Source organism: Denticeps clupeoides, chromosome 15, assembly GCF_900700375.1.
Source record: "Denticeps clupeoides chromosome 15, fDenClu1.1, whole genome shotgun sequence".
Lineage (NCBI taxonomy): Eukaryota > Metazoa > Chordata > Actinopteri > Clupeiformes > Denticipitidae > Denticeps > Denticeps clupeoides.
In genome coordinates this window covers 5,983,501-6,004,429 of record NC_041721.1, presented here as the reverse complement: position 1 = coordinate 6,004,429, position 20,929 = coordinate 5,983,501, and positions in this window count along the sequence as shown.

The window sequence follows — 20,929 nt, the reverse complement described above, 5'->3', positions numbered from 1 at the left end:
ATTACCTCACCAGCATCAGACTGACTGAACCCAGGAAACAGCCCTGCCGTTATGCAATAATCCCCATCATCACTAGAACTCTGAGAACACCCTGTTCTGTGCACTGCATTCTCCCCTTCAGTGCTTTTTCCTTCCCATTTTTTTTTATGACCAAAATCAGAGAGCGTGGAACATTTAAAGGTCAAAGCACCTTTCCATTTTACCAGAGACTGGGATTTATTAATTGGATGGAATATTACGTGGGAACATTCCTATGAAAACTTGTTTTTTTTGGTATACTTCCAACAGGACCCTTTGCTTTCTCTTGTTTACCCACACGCTACCATTGTCCCCGTCCACCCCTGTCCAGAACACGGGTAGTATTCCCAGTAAAGCCGGCCTAACCCCTCTCTGCCCTGCTGTTCCGGTCTCCATCTGGTGCTGCGGTTGATGCGCTGGGTAGGATGTTAGCCGGGGCCTGGGGGCTCCGCTGGCTTACAGCAGTATAACCCCAATCAACTCAGTCACATCTCATAACTCGTCACTCAGTCACATCCCCATTCTGTGCTGTGCGTTATGACCCCACGCGTCCATTATATCACCAACACAGATGTGCCTTAACTTATCAGAAATAAAAATACCAAAATACAATAATGTGTCTGTTTTAACTCTGCACAATGCCACTTGAAGGGAACATTAGCCAATGTTACAGCAAGAACACACTGCAAGTTCGGAAATTATTGGACAATCCATCAGACCACGTTGTCATCATTTGCAAATGTCTCAATCCCTGATTTTCTTTTTCTAAATGAACATAAACAGTTAACATGCTCACCACAAGTCTTATTATGTTACTTATACTTGACCCATTTATCTGAAGTAAACTTTTGTATTTTACCTGAAAAAGATTAAGATTATTATTAAGATTATTATTTTTACAATGCACACACAGATCAACTAGTGGACTAAGAAGAATGATCGTAATTGGATGGATTAATTATTTGGACTTAAATGTAAGTGACCATAAATCTAAAGCAAGGAAAATAGGCATGAAAATGCTTGGCAGAAGGGAATTAAGCACCCCACCAATCAGCTTTAACCCCTCTAGACTTTATGCTTCCCTGCACTTACCATTTAAAATAATGCTTCTCAGTTGCCATGTCTGAAATGTTAACCTTCATCATCATCAACATTATCATGAGATCTCATGTTTACTGGCATCAGCAAATAGTTAAATGCTGGCTTCAGGTCAGATTTTCCTGCGTTCATGCGTAATCGTTGGCCTTGGGAATAAGGTCGGTTATGTTGACCCAAGAATAGCATCCCAGGGTGGAAAAAAACCAAACCAAAACCTGTTTATTCTGGGCGTGAGTGTGTGGCCAAGTTATTCAGTGTACATACAGCCAGCATGCAGAACAAATATGCTTTCACGAGTCCTGTTTGGAGGGCAGTGCAGGAATGCAGGTCCGATTCTGTTTATCAGGTCCGAGTTGACGAAATATGCACCCTCGCTGTGGAGGAGAAGTGGAAAAGGGGCATCCCTGTGTGAGGCATATCTTTACATTCAGTGAAAATCCACAGCTTGATTGTTTTGGTGTTGAGAGTGTGTGTGTGTGTGTGTGTGTGTGTGTGTTTGTGTGCATATGTAAGAAGGTGAATGCTCGGGGGGAAATATGCATGCTATGCATTTTATGTATTTAGTGTGTGTAAGAGGAAGCTTTACTCTGTGTTTTTGCAAGGCGAGTCTGTCACTATGTGTGAGTGGTTATGAAAGAGGGCATGTGCCTGGGAGAGCATGTGCGTGTGAGTTTTTGCGTGAGAGAGAGGGTGTGTGCGCGTGTGTACGTCTCTGTTGTGAGTGGACATGGCTGCAGCATCAGCTAAAATGGCATCTCAGTGTATTTTTATGGCTGTCTGGGTGCATGTGCCTGAGAACTTGAGATGTGCTATTTTTTGTCGTTTTGCTTGTGCTTATATTTAGGTGTGTATGTGTGTGTGTGTGTGTTTGTTCTGCTAAACACAAAAAGCTGCAAACATGAAGCCGCTTATGATGACAACAACACTGTACATGAAGGCATGAAGGTAGTTTGAGCCACTTGCTGACTGGCCACACATATTGCAGCATACACCTTTAACCTACACCACTAACGTAAAGGGGGCCGTGGAAGTGTAGTGGTTCTTCATCTGCGTTGTGTAATTTTTTTATTTCGTTTCTCGAACCACAGATGACACCAAGAGATTTGCAGTGCCACGTGTATTCTGTACAGAAACAAGGTCGCGTCAGAACATCGCGTCTTTCTGCACCTCTCTCTCTCTCTCACAACTCACGCCATGTGTCCAAGAGAACTGAACCGGGTCTCCAACCCACTAACCCAAGGGCAAGGCCGCATCCAAACAAGTGTCGGGGGGGGGGGGGTGAACAAAGTTTTATAACTTTTTACAATAGCCATAAATTGAACAAACAAAAATACAGTAACATATTTCACGCAACCAGAAACATTAACACACTTCAACATTCTACAATTAATTAAACACCCGGATTGTCATTATAATTCCCTCACCCACACCAGAATACAGGTAACCAAAATAAAAGTCTTAAGAAAATAAGGAAATAAAAGACACAAAGCACATATTTAAAGAAATATACTTAGAAATCTAGTGTAACCATATTACTCCAGCACAGAAGCACCACGGAAGGAGTCTGGTCTGCCGAGTCTCTTTGGTTCCTGTGCAGGGCCTTAAGCGCCGCAGTCCCTGGTGGTGCAATAACGCGTGATGTTTAACAAGAGGAACCCTCCGGTCATGAAGTGTCTGTCTACACCCGTGCGTGTTTGTGTTAGCGTGTGTGTTTGCAGAGCTTTGTGGTTGCTGAGGGAAGTTTACACAGAAAGCTTCAAGCTTCCCCGATGGGAAGTGTATCTTCACCGCTTCATCGAAATATCTATATGAAGAGCGATGTCCTTGTGTGCGGTGTGCACGCACTCACCTGCGCAACGCCGACGTCAGCGGCCCGGTGTTGGGAAGGTAAGCGTCAGAGCCGCTATAATAAGAAATGCGTGAGCCGATGTGAATGCGTTGGCGGATGCTGGAGTGGAGAGTACGGAGCACCCACTCGCTGCCTTCCCGGTGTCTTCTTCCCACGGCTTCCGCAGCAGCATGCCAGTTTTGCTCCATCGGGACAGCTTGTGCGTGTACTGGAATGCGTGTGTGAAAGCCGTGGACGGCATCACGATGAATCCACACACAGCTACAAAGACCGAAAGGGACGTTGAAAAACTCATTCGCAAATGACCAATAAACCCGAGTTCTGGCTATACAATCCCATAACTGGTTTGATGGGGTCACAGCCATGAATCAGAAACCAGTATACCTTAACCTTGACTTTATTACAATTGTTCCACGATTTTGCTGCTTAATATTTATAAATGGAAATTGCTCTTGGCGCTGTTGCTAAGCAACACCGTTCAGTCAGGTAAGTAGCAGATGCTTGTCGTTTTTACGCCATGACCAGCAAAACAATGCCAATTATGTTTAAAGAGTTTTGCGGCTATCACAGAAGCCATAGGTCAGTCCACAAAAAACGTTGCAACCACACAAGGAGCAAGGCCTTCTGGGAGTTATTTGCGATAATAAATACACAAATAACCTTGGTGAGAAACTTTCCCATGAAAAATAGTTCCATCTCAGACATAACTGCTGGTGCTGTTGCTAACTTAAGTTAGATAGATAAATTGGCGTATTTGGGATGTATCCAGAAACAACAAATGCTATTTTCTAACTGGATACCTGGAATAAAGCAGGACAGCTATGACCAGCCATGAATTCTGCTGCATCATCAATAGAAGGGACACACTGCAACTTCAAGGCATGTCTGAAATGCAAGCTCTGTCTTCTCTGACTTTGCTCTTTCACTTTCTGCTTTTTCTCTTCCACTGAAGTCAACACACACGCTCACGTCACCGGCATGCCCCAAAGAGCCCTCTTCACTATCCACCCTGATGAAGTCTTTGTCATTTATATAAACATTACATCATGGTCGGGCCATTTCCTGAAAAGTCCAACAATGGCAAAAAGCAACAGCATAAAAAAAGCACCTCATTGACAGCCTCCGGGCAACATCCCAGCCACAACAATGGCCATTTACTAATGCGATAATCTCGATTGGTACCAAGCCTCCTCTACGCAATACGTCCCCAAATCGCATAGGCCTTTTCAACCATGCAAACTGGGACCAACGTTCCGGTATAGAGTTTAAAAAAAAAAAAAAAAGAGAGGAAAAAAAAGACATTGTTCTCTCCGGGTTCTTTGACAGGCCAAACAAAAAGGGGCAGCTGGGCTGACCCCTCCTCTTCTCTCCTCCGTTCCCCTGTGCCATTGAGCCACTGGTCTTTCCAGGAGTATTGCATTTCCACTATATTGTTTTGTGGTAATGTGTAGCCCTGATGTGTTCTGCCGGCATCTCTTAATGCATTATGGGATTGGGGGAATTGTGGGATATGCCCTCGTAAAAAAACAAACAAACAAGGAAGTGTCTACCTGTAGTGATAACACGCTGTTCTGGTGTAGTGTTGTCATGGGGCAGGGTCACAATGGCTGCTTACGGAATTTACACTTTGTATTATAAAAATGATCTTAGTTTGGACGTTTGTAAATGGGCCACATAATTGTGGTGACAACATTTAAAATGTTTTGTCCTTGTTCCACGGTTGATTTTTTGTGAAAGTGAAAGTGGAGTGAAACCCGTAATTGACAAGATTCAGGGGATTTCTTGGAACAGCGCCAGAAATTCTACAAGTGGCCAAAAATATATTGCAACCCATTCTTTTTAGCATCTTTAGCATGCTATAATAGGGTTTCCAGATTTTTATGGCTCAGTTTGGACAGTATAAACTGTCCAGAATACGTGTTATTCCTGCAGCAATAATACGAGGTTCTGTTACATAATAACTGTTCGCTCCACACCTGCATTACACTGAAATGTCACTGCTTTGATAATAGGGTCCAATTAATGCCTAGCGTCACAGAAAAGAAACAGAACAAAGAAGAAGGCCACTCGCAAGGTATGCCGAGGACTGAAGAAGCTGTGTGACGCATGTGGCTTACATACACCCAGAGGACCTTGACTGCAAGCATAATAGCCTGTTTTTATTCACACGGCGTCAGAGATTTCATATTCAGTTTGCAGGGGAATTCTTAATCCCCTTTGCCCCGATTATTGCTTGACAGATAATTTGAACTGCTGATATGACTTTAAAGCTCATTTCTTCACAGATTTTTGCAACCGAGTTTTTGTTCCTCTAACACCTTCTTGCAACCACGAGCAGCGACGGCGTCATTCCAAATTCATAAACGTGCCGAGCAAATCTGTTCTACTGGGACGAATTTTATAATGCAGTGGAGGGAACAGATAACCAAACATGCCATCATCCTGGGAACATAGCAGATGCATTAAATACTTAACGTCAGCGCCGGGGTCAGCCTCTGTGGCCTGCCCTTAAAGGTTAGAAGGAGTGTGTTCCTGGAGCTGAAGTTAAGGCCGGGCGGGGGCTGGCGAAGATTATTAACAACTCTAATCCAGGTCCGCATCCAGCAATCGATCCTCTGGTGTCACAGAGCACAGCGCGGGGCGCAGGCTGATTACCAATGTGATTTACAAGCCCGATAGCAGTGGCCATCCGATCAGCCCACGGGTGCACTCACACACACACACACATACACGCACTTATTTTATTAAATACAACAAACCCTGAAGAAACCCTGTCTGTTTTCTGTTCCTGCACGAAATGTTCCTGTTGATGTTCCTATTACTTTAGTAACACTTTTATTTTTCTTCCAACCTTGTTGCAGTTTCTGGGTTTTTTTTTGCACGTGCGCAGGACTGTGACTTTATTTTTTAAGGTGTGAGTTTATTTATCTTCCCATCATATTGACCTGAGCTGAGTCACCCACCTCCATCACAAAAAAATGACTGAGGGAAGGTTCAAAGAGGAGAACAAAGAAGACAAACATGAGAACCCTTAAGGTGGAAAAGCATGCAGGATCTGTCACTAGGATGTGGTCTAAGCCCTTTCTTTCAATCGTTCGTGATATATTTAATTCGTTGTTTCCTCTTCTGTGTTTCCAAAATACCCTAACATTACATTTACAATACCCAACAGAACCCTAATATTAAGCAAATGAACTGTGTTCACCACGTGAGCAGCCCCCACATGTTCTAGTTTCTCTGCACACCGTCTGCTTTTCAGGATAAAGAAGTGGTTACCTTATTTTCATCACACTTTCCTCTTTCCTTAATTCCCATCACTTATTGTTCTTTGATCCTTCATTATAGAAGAGTTGTGTTTTATTCTAACCCCTTTTAACATGGAGTGGAGCAATTGCTCTGGTCATTGTACATCTACAAAAGGACAAGTTTAAAACAGCTCCGCAATGAAATAACAATTCCGTCCGTTATTCGCCCTCTTCCCATCTCTGGGGTGTTTAACTTTTAGAGACAGACGAACGCTCCTTTTTAACCCCCAAGGTGCATTTGCCCAGTGCACTTAAGGTGCTATTGTAAGAGATTACAGCAGGAAGCCATAATCCACAGAGAAGGGCGGAAATGAGTGCGGATAGATAACGCGGTTTGACAGTAAGTTAATCTAATTGCTAGCATTACCCCGGGGGGTCTCGCCCCTCGGCCGGAGGACATTTAGGCTTTTAAATAATGCATTGAAACGGCTTCATTCAGGTAATGGCTTCATTGAACTGACAGGCATTTCCGATCATCTCGATGTGTCACTAAAAGGAACATCTGTCCCTGATTCCCATCAGTGTGTTTTACTGTCCTATCTTTATTTATTGTCTGTGTGGTAGACCTGCATATCTAGCTGCTGTAGGTCCGGGAATCAGCCACAACATTAAAACCACTGTCAGGCGAAGTGAAGGAGTAAAGAGGCGAGGTTTTATGAGGTTTTCCCAACACCAGGACCACTTACCATCATGGTAACACATTTGGTAGTAGCCTAATGTGTAACACACTTGCCTATCACCACAGAAGACCACAAAGTCCCAGGTTCAAAGCCCCCTTACTACCATTGTGGCCCTGAGCAAGTTCACGTTGAGCTTTATTGCTCAATACATACATGTTAGTGAAACGAAAACAACGTTTCCCCGGAACCTGGTGCCACACGTAACATTTAAACAAAATTTAAGCGTACAGACAAAACGTGCCCATTCATAAAGTGCAAACACGGGACACAAGCAGTAACAAGACAAGCAATGCAAAAATAACCGAATAAGAACACCGACAGTGATAAAAAGCAGCGAAACAAGTCACGAAGGTGCAGAGTAACAATGTGCAAATCCTGCTGTAATAGAAATGTAATAGAGCTCTGTTCTGAATACAAGAGGCAGTGTTTGTCAGTTCAGAGTGGAAAGTCCCGGAGTGTTCAGGTGTCCGATGGTACCTTTTTCCGGATGGTAGGAGGGTGAAGAGTGCATGTGAGGGGTGTGTAGAGAGCTTTCCTGATGTGTTGTAAATGTCCGCTATGTTTTGCCTGATAGATAGATGCCTTTATTGTCGGTGTACAAGTACAACGAGATAACGTTTGGAGCAAACTGACAGATGCACATTTAAACTAGGGTTCAACAAAGATTATTAATAAAAAGGGCGATAAATAAAGATATATTGCAAAAAACAGCTATAATTTGTTTCTAATGACTATATCATTAATAATAATAAATACTAATAAATAATAATAATAAATACGATTCTGATTCTGATCTCCTATGATACTGGCATTACTGGATGTAGTCTGTTTAATAAATCGCCATTTATTCTTTGCTAATTCATGAAGTGAATCTCATTTTAAACCAGACTGGTTCACGCACCTGCAGCCAGTGACCTGCGTGGACACTGGTCCTGCCGACCCACGCAGCCCTGCGCCGGCATGGGAACCAGGGAACCACGTGACCCGCTTCAGCCGTAAACAAACACCCCTTACGCTCTCAGGCCCCACGTCCGGCACGTCAGGCACGGCGCTCGGCTGCGTTGGGGGGTCGGGGGCGCGCTCACGTGGACCTCCGGCGCGTGAGCGTGGGTGCGTGGGCCGCCACGTCACGCGAGCGGAGGAAAAAGCTTCTGAAATGAAACCGCCCCAGCCGACTAGAATGCTGCAATAATGGGTATAGATAAGATAAGATAAGATAATATAGTAATCCTTTAATAGTCCCACGAGTGGGTATTAGGGGGTAATTTGCACAGTCACGTCAGAAATGGGACAAAAAAAATCTAAAATAAGCAATCGGAAAAATTCAAATGGTTTCATTCAGAGACAATGAATGATAATTTAAGGTTGCAAGACCGTTACACCAACACAAAGAACTGAAAATTGACAACAAATTCCTTACTTAAAAAAATTAACGTAACAAGCCCTCAAATTACAAAATGGAAAACCTTTGTACTTTTTCTCCTGTGTTACATTCAATAGCACATATGATATTACAAGGTAATACAACACTATTATAGTTTATGTATGAAGCATCAATTAGAATACCATAATAATATACTAAAAACTTAACATATCATTGAATTATGTGCAACATCTCTAGGCTTTCTGCCTTACATTTCATTACGTTGTTTTACACAGCACATAGTTGGTTGGTCCTTTGTACAGTACATACATAACATATATCAGGGTATTTTTTGGTGCCGGTCCCACATCAGGAAGGTCATCCGATGTAACATTTTTACCAGGTTTTTAATTTTACCAGTTACGCAGACTACCAGACTGGCTGATCTGCCGTGGCGACCCCTGATGGCAGCAGCTGCGGGAAAAAGAAGAGGAACGTCGCACCCAAAATACTCTCCGAGTTAAAGAGCAGCCTTGCCAGCGATTACATGCAAATAAATGCTCAGAGACTGCGAGCTGTTAGCCAGTGCGTGTTTTGCATGAACGAGCCATTCCACACTATGCCGGGCAACGTTTTTCTTGTTCAGGAGGTCGCTTCGGAGCTGCCTGTTCAAGCTTTATTGCCGCGACAGAATGAAAAGGGGAATTCAGTGCAGCGGGTACCAAAAGGCATGAAACGGCAGTCACCTTTGCTGACATGTAGCAGCTGAAGCTCGGACCTCCCTTCCCCCATGCTCAGGGTTATGCTAATGACGTCTGCATAATTCATGTTGTCTGCCGTCCCTGGGGCCCACACCCATGACCACTCGGACCTACCATATGGGATGAATACCAGACTTCTACCAGACCAGGTAAAACTGGTGACATTTTTACCATGTGACCACCAACATGTGTTGGTTAGGTTTTATGTGCCATTCAAGTCAAACAATTCATAAAAGGATCCATTTCTGATTTCATGATGAGTGAGAGAATTTAAAGTGTAAGCCATAAAATGACCAATAACCTGTCCGGAAGAGTTATGGGGTGAGCAGAGTCTTCAGGCCCAAGCGAAGTTCCAGCTCATCCGTCGATTCTCCCTGCTCTTCATTTCTGTGCATTTCGCCCATCCCCCGACCTCCAGGCTCGATAAACCCCAACAGCTTGAGCACAATGATCTGGCCAGTCTTCATTAACAGGATCGCTCATTTACAACCGGTCGTCGGACACAGGAGGGTATTTTTTACCGAAGACTATGCTAAGCGAACAACAATTGTTATCACGGTGATTAGGCACAAACATCCTCCACTGCAACCACTGTTGTGCTGTGCAGAGCTACAGATACCTTGGTTTTCATCTGAACTATAAAGCGGCCTGGATTCACAACTCAGATGCTCTCCACAGGAAAGGGCAGCGCAGGCTGTACCTGCTGGGGAGGCTCAGGGCTTTCGGAGTGAAGGGCCCACTCCTGAGGAACTTTTATGACTCTGTGGTGACCTCAGACATCTTTTGTGGTGTTTTATGCTGTGGATAGAAAGCCAGCTCTGTTCTGGGATGTCTTCTGAACCCAGTGGAGGAGGTGAGTGACAGGAGAATGACAGCTAAGCTGTTGTCCCTGTTGGACAACATCTCCCACCCCATGCAGGAGACTCCTCCTTCAGTGGCAGGCTGCGGCACCCACGATGTGGGACGGAGAGATTCCGAAAGTCTTTCCTGCCAACTTCTGTCAGACCACACATATATAGACTAACAAGCACACACATCCAGTACACCATGTGCAATATGTGTATATATATAAATGTGTACACTTACATATACATAAATTATGGGGCAGTGGCCCCGTAATGAGAAGGTTGCCGGTTCGAATCCAGATCTGCCGAGGTGCCACTGAGGTGCCACTGAGCAAAGCACCGTCCCCACACACTGCTCCCCGGGCGCCTGTCATGGCTGCCCTCTGCTCACTCAGGGTGATGGGTTAAATGCAGAGGACAAATTTCACTGTGTGCACTGTGTGCTGTGCTGCTGAGTATCACATGTGACAATCATTTCACTTTATATTCTATGTATACATACATGACAAAATATATTTAATCTTATCACATAACCATCCTTGTTTTCATGGCGATGCACATGGCACAAGAAAAAAAAACCCTCAATCGACTTCGTCACCTGTCAGCACTATGACAGCTCTTTTTTGTGTGTTGATTTACTGAAACAACCCAGTGAAGAAACGCCCAGCTTCCTGCGGGGTTAGAGGAGTAATCCTTGCCCCGAGCGTGGAACTTCCCTCTGGATTTCCCACGAAAAAAAAAATATGACAGCGAGCGAGAGATGCAGTGCAGTCACGCCCAGCACACTGTCAACACCAGGTGAAGACGAAACAGCTTCCATTCAAACAGCCCTGACAACATGAATGGTGTCGGTCATGGTTTAGATAAAAATGACTGAAAGTGACTGAATGGGCTTACGAAATGTGCAGGATTTGAACTTTGTCCTAATTGTGATTGTTGGCACTGGTGACAGGAGTGCTCATGAAGTATTTCTGAAATGTTTATTATGAAATTTCTAAATGAGACGAGCAATAATTTGTTAAAACAATTTAATGGAGGCCGTGCTCATGAATCAACCATAGAATAAACGAGCCATACACGCTTGTTTTCATCTAGACATCATAGTTAATAAATGTCGTTCTTTTTATTTCTGCATTTTACCTTCATGCCACACCCCTTCCTGCAGTCAATAAACCCGGCATGAACCCATTGATCTGGCTATTGATCCACAAATTAAGTCACTAAAGTCATTGGAATGACCAAAGCTGCAGTGTCACAATAGACAAAGGTGCCATGCTGGGCAGGACATCAGATCAGAAATTTGAGTGCAAGAATACTTTCATTGTGGTCCATTGATGGATTTCTGGGATCCTGCTGAGCTTTTGGCCCAGCTTCCCCCAGCCCATTCTCATCTGACCAGTGCTGATCAGGAATAATCGTTTGTCTCATCTTTCCTTCAAAGCCTGACCCAGAATGACTCCCATGCATTGACATTTATGCCACTGATTGGAATGGAGGATGATGACTGACTGACAGGTGGCTCATCCAGTGAAACTAATCCTTGAAGATGACCCTACTGGGGACAGTGGCCATATGGGAATAAGATGCATCAGAAGCAGACGGTGAATCAAATGCCAGTCGGGCTTCCCTTGGAGGAAAGCACATCACATCATTTTCTACGTTTGCGTGTCATGGGGGCTGAGGAACGATCTTCGGTTCAGGGCCCTGATTCAAGCAGGCCGAAGACTGAATGATTCCGGTTCGTATCACGCTTCCCCATTCCGCTCCACAAGTATGAATGAGGAAATTGTGAAAGGCCCATAACAGTATTTTGTTCAGTGCACAAATGTCTTTTTCATTGTGAACATTTCGTTAAGAAGTGTTTGATTTTATTCACGGTGGGGATTATTTATTTATCACTATTTAGGATGAAGGCAGATTTAGTTTCCTGCGCAGTCCTATGGTGGTCAATATTTCATCGGCGAGAAATGCACTAAACTGCCGCGTCACATTAACCTGTTGATGCCTTGTCTTCTTTCTATTACTAATTATGATTCTCTTCATCAGTAGTGCGGCAGTTTTCTAGCTGCACTATTAACGTTAGCCATTTATGCCTTACATTCACGTCTAGCATCTGTTATTATTATTTATATAAATTATGGTTACCATGACTGCAACCATTCACTAGCCAAATCCCATCTTTTCACACACTTGGGTCCTCAGCGACACCGAGAAAGCTTCAAATCAAATCAAATGGAATGAGACAGTAGCTCCTTCAAAACTTCCTCCATTCATGAGACTGTATTGCACGAATGGTGAAAGGTTTCCATGGAAACATCATCCAAATTCTTCCTCTGCGGGAAGCTGCGGAACGCGGGGCCTGAAAATGAATGAGCCGCCGGCAGGGAAGTACAGCAACGCAGCTCTACAGGAAGCGCTTTAGGACGGACAGCCGGTCCCTGATCTGAGATCAGTATGTTTTAATGAAACCCTCAGGGGGGGTGGAGGGAAGGGCGAGCGGCCCTGCGGAATTTACATTCCATTTACCTGCACCGACACAGCAGGAATTTAACTACAGGCAACCATTCAGAAATAAACTAAGTAGATTGTTTGGAGGCAAGAAAGAGGAACATGTCCCATTCCCCTAAAGACGAAGAGGTGACGAAAAAATGTGGAGGGGGCATCGTTGTCATGGAAATAAATCTGTTTTCATTTAAATTAGTGAACAAAGCGCGAGTAGGAGAGGGAACAGGAAGGAAGTGGTGGAGTAAAAGGAAAATGGATTAAGGGAGACAGATAAAAAGACAGAGATAAATGGGGAAAGTTGAAGAGAGAGACATGGGGGTGGGTTTTTTTTATAAAACAACAGAACCGCCTCTGAAAAAGCAGCAGGTTTAGACCACTCAGTCAGCCGTGAGGACATAACATCACATAATCACACAAAAACACACACTCTATACACTGTTAATTGTCTCCTGATTTACATCAATGGATTAAACTAGAAATGACCACTTCCTAGTTATCTGTAAATGAAAAAAGAGAGCCCATTGATTAACAGCAATCACACACACTAATTCCTCACTTTGGATTAATTAAACCAATAAACATGGTAAAAATTGGGTTTCTTTCTATTTGTCTATGTATTTTTTTTCATCATCATCAGCAGCAGCACAACACCGAAAGAGTCAACATTCACAAGGTATTTGTCACCAGACAATCGCAAAATTAAACCATTTTGGTCAATGTTGACTATTATCACCAACCAAAAACACAATAGAGAAACGTATCTTTGCAATCAATACTTGGTTGGGGATGGAAGTATATCATGAAAATCAATTGACCTTTTACATTACACAATTTTCAAACATAAATATGTAAACAGACAGATGTATTCTCAGCAAATTACTAACTCTATGTAACATGACTTTTCTGTGTCTGAATGAAACACTAACCCTAACCGTAGCCTCATGGCCAAAGGCTAATGGTCCACCAAGTCTGAGTTAACCTTAAACTCTTCATGTGAGGACATGTGTTCCATGAATACAAAGCAGAGTCTTGCACGTGAGGGTCGACTTGTTTGTGCCCCAGCACAACAGATCTTGGCCTATCGGCAGGTGCGTGGTTTTTACGAGCCCTTCGCAGTAGTGGCACGCCAAAGGGCTCGCGCAGTTCTGAACACAGCTACCGCGGCGCCTCACGCAGCTATGCATTCTTACGTAACCGTGCTGTTAACTCTGAACGCCGGCGTGGGTGTGAGCCTCAACGCAGTCTACAGGTCGCTCCACGTGGACAGTTCGTGCTTCCTCAAACACACCCAGAGTGACAGATTCCTCGATTGCAGCGAGTGTGCATGTGTGCGGATCCACAGCAGGATCCAAACATTTTAGGAATTTGAAACTTAAAAAAAAAAGAATTAAAAGTTTCTACACTTATAGCCAAGTGTAAACCTTACTTATTAAGGTATCATAACATAAAAAAGGCTGTGAGGGTAACTTTTAAAATGGATTTCCCAGCTGACTACAGAATACTTCCCCTTAATGTAATTCCGGATTGGATTACTCACTGTGTGTAGCATTTGTACAATATGAGTGTACCAGTAATAATGCAGTATTCAGTATTTCTGTCACGATGGGCTGGACATGGCGAGGAAGGAGGACGCATACGCATGACGTCACAGGACAGGGGTTTAATACTTAATGCACACGACAAGGGAAACATCGCCAAACAGTGACCTGACGCCGAACAGACACGAACAGGATAGTTTTATACAATTATATAATTATACACCGGGTGAACACGATCAGGGAACATTACACAGGACGAGCATGAAACTAACCCAGTTTAGCAAGCTAGCGAATTTACCAGCTTGTACAAAGACTCACCAATAGATTTTGCTCAACTGCTAGCTCACATCAAGGTTGGCAATTAGAACAGGCAGGGGCTTCATTTAAGCAAAAATAAAATAAATAAATAAATTAATTAATAAATAAATAAAAACTCTAAAATTCATGTCAAGTTTCGACTTTCATTAAAACCATTTTGCAGATCATGCTATTTAAGTGGAAATCTTTTAACATGGTTAAATATGAAATCCATGGATTTTCAGGCTCTGGGGCCTTTGACCCAGGCTGTTTTTGTGCACAAAGTGAACCCTGGACTTTGCATTTTTGGCAGTCTGGGAGCGACTGGAATCAGGGGCTACTGAGAAGCCGAGATTAACCATTGGGAAGTGACTGGAATCCAGCGGATTTTCTCTCGCTGCCTGTCCTGCATGCAATCTGCCTGTCACGACTACGGACTTACGGGTCTGACATGCTGGGAAGGGATTTTATTATAACAAACAATAAACACAAAGAAAGAATGGCGCGGTGGGCAAAAACGTGAAATAAAGGGGAACAACACAAACAAACCCGCAGGCGTGTGGCGATTGCCAGAACTGAAATTACTAACACCTACACGGTTACAATGTCAAGTTCACGAAAATGCCGGAGATCTCGAAGAGGCGGAAGTCTCTGGCATTTATGGGGCGTCAGGATTGGAGTCAGGTGCGGAGCCCAGCTGCAGGCAATCCTGACACTGCCGCTCAGAACCCAGTAATCCCGAGTTTGGCCCGAGCCGGGACAGATGCTGACCTATAGTACGAGATCAAATAAAGAAATAAATAAATCAACGCGACCTCTGACCTGCAGGGTGGGGTGTGACCTTATACACACACTCTACATCTGCTCCTCTACCTCTGTCACACACACGCACACCACGACCACCAGAATCCACGTCCATGTCCCTGCCCTGGCCAATTCATACAAACCTCATTACAGACAAGGCAGCTCAGCGGTAAACAGCAGAGGGAGGCGGGGGCAGTGGGGGAGAACCGTGGGCTAATAAAAAAGGAAGAAGGAGAGCCTGGCGAAGGGAGAAGAGGTGCGTGGTGACAGTGACAGTGAGGTATGGGTGTAGAGACGGGCCTGGGGGGCGGGGTTCTGTGTGGCAGGCAGGGGTAGCGTGCGAAAGGGTTTTTTTGTGACGGCCTGTAATGCTGTAAATCGCCAGTGTAATATGCCAGAAAAACCTTGGCTTAATGACTCTTATGGAGTCCAGTCAGACACTGGCTCTCTGCAGCTTAGAGATGGAAGCACGCAAAGTATGACCACACACACTCTTACACACACACACACACACACACACACACAGTCCTACATGCTCGCAATGCGCTTTTAGATACGCATGCTAATAAACTCACATGCACAATGAGATAGGGCCTCACACACACACACAGACACACAAACAAACACACGCTTTAGTGCCTCCTGTTCTTAGAATTAGTGTTGTAAAACTGGCTGACAATTAAGGCCGTAATCTGACGCCCTGCGCTCTAGGAACACAGAGCCTATTCCTGATCTACAGGAGAACACCGGCCTTTACTGTACTCACCCCATCATTTATAATTCAGAAGCCCCGTCTCTCTCTCTCTCCCCGCTTCTCGCTCTTTCCCTGTCTCTCAGGCCTCCGTCTCACCCTCTCTCTCTCGTTGATCTATTCTGAGCCATGAGAACAGAACACCAGGGGAACACAGTGTGCCGCCAGTATGCTCATCAGTGGGGTCTCACATAGACACACAAAAACACACACACACACACACACACACACACACACACACACAGATATGCTGTCAGAACATGCACATCATCCTCATTCTCATTCAAATGTACACATACATAGGAAAGGGTACTATATATATATGTGTGTGTGTGTGTGTGTGTGTGTGTGTGTGTGTGTGTGTGTGTATATATATATATATGGAAGTGGCCCTGGTTCGAATCCCGGTCCGCCAAGGTGCCACTGAGCAAAGCACCGTCCCCACACACTGCTCCCCAGGTGCCTGTCACAGCTGCCCACAGCTCACCAAGGCTGATGGTTAAAAGCAGAGGACACATTTCGTTGTGTCACCCTGTGCTGTGCTGCAGTGTATCACAATGACTATCACTTCACTTTCAATATATAACTTGCCATATATCACATTCCCAACACTTATTCTGCCATAGAACAGTCTAGTAGTTCCTAAACTTTTTCACCACACACCATAACACACATAGAATTCTTATGCTTCCAAACGCCACTGAAATTCATGTCATAGATAGCGGCAGCTACAGTGAATGTACTAAAATTCACCTGTTTTTACTATGTAACAGCATTCATTGCCTTCAAAATATCAGCATGTCTCCGTGCCCTCCTTTTTGGAAACCACGGTTCTATGCAATCTTTAAGGCGTAGGTCCTGGGATTGGAGAAGAGAATGCAGATTGCTCAACTAATTTTAACCATAGACCTGTAAACTGTAAATATTGCCTTACAATATACTAGAACCGTGTTCCCCAGCAGCCGATGCGCTTTATGGTCTTTTGAAGTATTACCCTGTTGTACGCAGTCTGTATGCGTAGGCAGCTCACTGTGCACTGTACGACCTCTATATAACAGAAATAAAGCACATTGTCTTATGATTCATATGCAAGCAGTCACCCATTCTGATTCTAGTAAGCGAAACCCTTTTAAAACTAATGTCCATATGCATATACGCAAAATTTAATTGGTCCATAACCACTTATCTGTGAATTTACATGTAGCCGTCTGGTAGTATTTTCCCTTCACAATAAAATGCATGGGAACAAACAAAAAAAACGCACGTGGTCCGTAAGTGCATTGGGTGAGGTGCGCCAAACGAACGTCAGCAATTTTTCCCGTTTATTTCACAAGGGCAATAAATAGCACGTGCAATTTGCACATATTCATGCCCGCCTCAGATAAGCGTTGCGACCGGAGATCCCTCATCACCCTTATGGAAGGTGTCTTATTAAGAGCATGCCACATTTCCTGATAGAAAGTTTAATAGGACATTTCTCATGCTGACCGAAGCCATGTTATTTAGGCCATCACACACACGTACACAGAATCACAGGTACAACATTTAATTAACATGCTTAACGTGAACAAATCCTTCAACTACTCTTTTTTTTTTTTAACCACACACATTTGACATCATAAATAAGCCACATAAATATTACACACAAGCAGAATTAAATAATAAGTGCTTTCAAATGACTGGTACCAGTTGTTAAAATTTTTTTCGATAACTGAACTCCTGTGCCCTAATTAGTGAATCCTGCAGATGTTTTTTTTATTTTTTTTTTTATTATTTTGCCCCATTGTTAATCGCAGCGTTTGTGTTTAATATGCGTGCGTAAGCTAATCTCTGTGCGTGAGCTCGCATATGATTTCAGTGTGTGTGAGCTCTGCTTGTCCTCATTCAGCCCCAGAAAAGAGGATCAGGGGGAAACGCTGATGCCTTGCGTGCAGCAAGAGGAGATAAACTTGAGTAAAGTGTCTGTAAGCAAGTATGTGCATTTTTTGCGGTTTATTTGGGTGTCTCACCAAATGTGTGAGTGTGTGCATTTTGTATTCATGCATATAAATATTTGGAAGAGGTTGTGCATTTGCTGAATGCACATCTGTATCTGCATGAACATGTCTTTTGTGTGTGTGTGCATGTGCGTGTACACCCTGGTACATCTACTATGTGTGTATGTGCCAGCTGGGTGGTTTGTTTACAGATCAGCAGCCACCAAAAGCCTGTGGTGAGTAATTGGATTGTGGCGCGTGCCAACGGCATAAGAGCAAGACCACAGACAAGGGGTCTGTTAAGGGCTTAAGCAGTTGAGCGGCCCAAAGAGGCTCAGGATGACCCCGCACTCCACACACGCTCATTCAGTTTCCGCCGACGCCCCTGACGCGCCCTTTCGTGCTCCACTCCTTCATTTCCGAGCATGTAAAGCGCCCGCTGGTCGTGCCAGTGTTTGTGTGAAGGGGGTGGGAGGAGCCTGTAATAAACATGTACTGGGCTTACTGGTTCTGGCTACCGGTTAGGACACAGCTGGCTGGATGATTTTATCGTGTCGGGACCAGATCACCGGCCTAATCCAAACCTAATCTCAAACTCAGGTTACAATCGATCAACTCAGGCACCTCAAACCCTTTTATATCCTTTTATTTGTTGAAGCTAACGCGTATATATTTATTTGCCATTCTTCATAACAATTTCTTACATTAAGATATACATTTTCCACCCAAGGGATTTATAATTTATAATTATAAATATATCTTGGATGCTGGATCTAAAGTTTTAAATCATCTCAGTTGGTTGGTTGACACAACATCCTGATCTGGATGTGTAGTTTCCAGGAATGCCCATCACTGCCCATCGAGGTCTGAAGGTATGCTGGGGTATCTTGCACCAGGCCGTCAGTCACAGATGCTTTGCCCAAAGCGTCACACTGCCTCCCCGGACCTGCCTTCCTCCCATGGCGGAGCAGCCACATGACGTAAAGGAAACATGATATGTCCGCCCAGGACACCTTCTTCCATTGCTCCATGCTCCAGTTCTGATGCCCGATGATGGTGGACACGGGTCGGCATGGGCACCCCGTCTAGAGTGTAGCTGCACAGCCACATAAGCAACAAACTGTAATTCTTCTGACTATTGCCGACTGTCAACGTCACGAAAATCTGAAGTTCTGGAGATACAACCCAGCTACTCTTACCATGCCAAGTTACTAAATTCCCTGCTTTTCCCCTGCTTCCACACTCAAGGATAGCATGTTGCTGCCTAATATATGCCACCCACTGCCAGGTGCCACTGTAACAAAATAATGAGACCCTCTTCACCTGTCAGTGGTCATAATGTTATGCACATACCATTCAAAGTTTAAGTAGAACATTTAGAAGGCATCAAAGAATCATTTCTCTTTCTAGTTTCTAAAGATAAATGCATAAATATGCACACAAACACACGGTTGGTCCAATGGCATGGGTCATTCTAGTTCAAATCGCAGTAACCAGGCCACCAACAACCCCCTGCCAACAAATCACACTCACACACACACACACACACTAGGAGCCTCTTAACTACTGTTGAGGATTTTCTGCATACTGTAGACAGATTGCATGAAATCTTTCCTTTAAATGAAGCTACTGCTTTTTCCCTATCTTATATCACCTCAACCTAAATATGTGCAAAACACACACACTTTCACACAAGCCCAATGTTCGGGTACTGAGCTCTCGCGCGTCTAGGTAAAGATCACTGAGCGGAAAGACCAGAATGGTGCCCAAGTCTCTGGCATCTTGTCCTGGCACTCGATGGGGGATGGAAAGTGCATTTGAATCAAATCCAAAACTATGATCTTTAATAAAAAGTCTAATGCTTTATACAATCTGTCGCGAGTAAAAAAAAAAAAAAAAAACTTGCAAATGAAAAAACAACATTGGGGAAAAAGGTTTTTCATTAGACAAAATGTTTTCCAGTCCGAGGTAAAAATGACGTCCATACACTTTGCAGTGTGTTGGGAGTAAAGTTGAGTGCTGATGTGACACACACATCATTAAAACATCCTTACGAGTGCGTGGCTGTGTGTGCGTGTGTGTGTGTCTGTAAGGGAGTGTGAATTAAAACCGTGTGCGGGAGATCAGTGAGTCACGCAGCATGATGCCATATGGAAACTAGCCATGAGGTTGCCAGTTCCAAAATAGCCTCTGAACGTCAACAGAGGAACGATTGGCGTGTTCTGAGAGGCGCGTGGCCAGCGTGAGACTCTTGTCTGGCCGTGTAGCCATGACCTCATAACCGACGCTGCTGTCTCTTTCGGCTGCATTTAAATGTGTGAAATAGCTGGTGGCTGTCATGGGTGCCATATTTACCCATGATGCCACAGGAGGTTGACGTTTAGTAGCGGGAAAGAAGTGAAGGTTAGATTGTGGGGAAAGGGAATGAACTTGGCTGCCAGCAAAGGTGACTAGCTAGCACAAATGAGCTAAGGTAGCTGGTAAATGAAGGTATAGTAAAGATATACCTTAGTCATGGTATAATGAAAAAGTGTAATGAAGCCCTGCAACGAACAAAACAACCATGACTATTTATTGTATTAATATTGTATTCATTATTGTATGTAATATTAATAACATTATTTATACAAATATGCTATAGAAACATTATTTAATAGCTGAGGAATGTATTCTGACATCTGGATGGCACAAAACAACTCAAAATAGCCTAATTGGTAACACCACATAAATGAATTGAAGCTAGAGTAATGAGTCAGTTCCAATCATTTCAGGAGCGATTTCTAAAGTTTTTTTCACATTGGAACTTCCCATCAGTGAAGTACGAAAGTGTTTCAGCGTCACCAGTGAAACTAGAGCGTAAATACATCGGCCAATTGAGCTGACTACCACCACTCAACAACTTGCTATGGAGTTTTCTTTTACTCTCTGAGCTTTAAGAAAAGCTTTAAGAAAAAATTAAAAACGGAATGTTTGGTATAGTGGCACCCAGAGTGAGAGACATTTAACCATCTGTCACCGCATGGCATGGGGGACTAACCCTGTGATTAATGAGGTCACTGTAGATAAGCGTGTCACCGCTAAATCAAGACAGTGGATGAAAAGATGCATTCGGAGTGTTTTTGGTTTCTTTAATGATCTG